Genomic DNA, 3,015 nt, shown 5'->3' with positions numbered 1-3,015 from the left:
TACTAGGTTATTGAATAAATTTAGTCTTATTAGAAAACAAAAGAAGCTGTTTTGTGGCTTTGTTTGAAAGGTGTTCTTAGGTAAGAATAAGTAATGTTTTTGTCCTTCACAGATATTCAGTCTAAACCCTTAATATTATAATCTGCCATGAAGGAAAAAATCTGCCACTGAGAAATAAAGACTTTGAAATAAAAGACATTTTAACTGACATACACAATAATTAAACTAGTTGATTAGATGATTTTAACAATGAAGGGCAAAATGTCTCCAGTAGTTTTTGGTTTTGTTTCTATTTAAGTATAGTTGGTATATAATACTATATTAGTTTCAGGTTCCAATATAGTGATTTGACATTTTTTATACCTTACGATATGATCACCCCCCTAATTCTAGTAATTATGTGTCACTGTGCAAACTTACCAAATATTACAATATTATTATATTCCTCTTTACCTTTTTCACCCATCCCATTGGCCCCTCCCCTCTGGTAGCCATCCCTTTGGTGTCTGTTTTTGGTTTGTTTGGATTTTTCAGATTCCACATATAAGTGTAACCATATGGTATTTGTCTTTCTCTGTCTGACTTCTTTCACATAGCATAATACCCACTAGGTTTTTCCATGTTGCAAATGGTAAGATTTCATTCATATTGCTGCGTAATATTCCATTGTATCTATATATGTGCCACATATTTATCCATCCAGTGTTTAATGTCTTTCATGTGGTTTTATTACTATTGTCTATGGGCATAGTGGAAAGCATCATTGAGACTTTAGGGGAAACTATAAAAATTGGTTATAGGGAAAGATGGATTTTGGCATTGGGATCAGACCTGGGTTCCTGGGTCTGCACCGTAGTTGCTGTTTGAGTCGGCCTTTGTGAGCCTCCAAACATCTATAAAATAATTTACTTCACAGAATTATGAGGAATCCAGATAGGTGTAATCCATATCAAAGTTTTAAAAACAGATTTTTTATTACCTGGGAAAGGTAAATCCTATGGACCAAACTTTTTATACTATTAGGGTTTAAACTTGCTTTAGGATAATCCAGGTGACTTTGCCGTCACCTAATCTAGTTACTATGAAGTTAGCAAGTTAACCTAGGATAGTGAAAGGTGACAGGACTTACCGTTATCTATTGCTGTGTAATAAATTACCACAAATTTAGTGAATTAAAGAAAATTTATCTCATTTTTTGTTGAGGCACAGCATAGCTAGGTCGTTTGCTTAGGGTCTCACAAGGCTGCAAGAAAGGTGTCAGCTGGGTTGCATTCTCACCAGGTGACTCGGGAATAATCCACTTTCAAACTCGCTCAGGTTATTTGCAGAATTAATTTTCCTGTGGCTTTAGAATAGAGAGCCCAGACATCTTACTGGCTGGAGGAGCCCCTCAGTTCTTTACCACCGGGGGTCTCCCACCATGGCCGTTTACCGCATCAAGCCTGCAGGTCTTCACAGCTAGTCTAGTGAGTGAGACCGACTTCTCAGTTACAGCCCACATTCAAGTGGAGAGAATTACACAAACCAGGAGATGGGGGTTGGGGATCATGAGGGACACCTTGGAGTTTTGCCTGCCACAGCACCTCATTTTTTTCCTAACCGAATCACTTGAAATTGGGCCTCTTTATCCTATAATAGAGGCAAATTTGTTTAGCAAGTAAAAGGAAAAAGAGCTTCTTCATTATCAAACACTTCATGGGTCAGGCATGGTTAGACATTGTTTAAACCTTGCAAAGTTAAAAAAAAAAAAGAGCCTGTTCACAGGTGAGTAAGTGGAGGTGCAAGGAGGTCATGTAACAAATAAAATCAGCTTTCCTGATGCCAAAGCCTCTGCTCAGCACACTGAACCCTGTCCCTGCTCTAGCAGTGGTGCCATCTTACCCTGCATTTGAATGTGGTTACCTGGGTCTTTTTTGAAGGCTGAAAATGAGGGTCAAGATTTACTCTTGCAGAGAGGTTGATCTTTACTCTGTCTAATCAGTTAATCAAATTTCGTCCCTTAATTTTGATGTTGAAAGAACATTATATACTGTCTTTTTGTGGAGAAAATAGTCTCTAGGTTTAGTGAAACAACAGTATTCTAAAGATACATGAAGGTAGCCAGAACTAACTGCTTTGCAGTGAAGAAGGGAAGATACCCAGGGAGCCTCTTGATTCAGCGTCTCTAGAACAGTTTAGTTTCCTAATGCCCCAGATTTAGCATTGTGCCCTGGCAATCATTTTTGTGTGATGTTCAGTGAACTGGGAAGGGAGGAGAAAGCCAAATTGGATCAAAGATAGATAATTTCACAGGCTCATGTTCTCAAAGAAAGGGATCTAAGGGTTCTAACAATTTCTCAGCTGTGGATTTGGTTACTCATTGTGATCGTGAGAATGCGTTAGGTTTCAAATATCTTGCACCCTGGTTAGAAACTGCTTACTATTGTAGGTTGAGTCAGGGGTCTTGAACATGCTTCGTTGCAGGCTTCAGTGTAAAAGCTTAATCTTTCAGTTTAGAGAGACTGAAAAGATTTTGGCAAAGCCTGCCCTTTGTCTAAGTATCTGAAAGGGTGGAGGCTGGATTTACTGTTTTAGAACTTTACTTCTCTACACTTCTATAGCATACTAATTTTTGCACTGTCCAGGTATTGGTTTTTTGTAACTGCAAGGAAGAGTGGTGGTTTTATGTTTATACTTAAATCTCAAAAATTAAGACTCAAAAATCGCATGATTCTGCAGCGAATCACTGGTAGTTAAAATGAGAAACTGAACAAGTATGTCTTTTTTTTTTTTTTTAAGGTAACAAGTGTATTTGCCTCCTTTACAATCCATTCCAGTGTTGATTCTGCCCCCACCACTCCAGGGGTCACTGATGACTTTCTCATGGGGAAATCCAAAGCACTCATTCTCTTCCTCCAGCCTCTCTACAGCTCTTGATATAATTTGTACTTTATTTCTTGAAATATTCTTGGGTGATAACATTGCAATTTCCAGTTTTTCCTACTTCAGATGCTTCATTGGTCCAGGGTTCATCCT

This window comes from Rhinolophus ferrumequinum, chromosome 10 (genome assembly GCF_004115265.2).
Source record: "Rhinolophus ferrumequinum isolate MPI-CBG mRhiFer1 chromosome 10, mRhiFer1_v1.p, whole genome shotgun sequence".
NCBI classification, from domain to species: Eukaryota; Metazoa; Chordata; class Mammalia; order Chiroptera; family Rhinolophidae; genus Rhinolophus; species Rhinolophus ferrumequinum.
The sequence above is the reverse complement of the archived record's forward strand: the minus strand, read 5'-3'. Positions refer to the sequence as shown.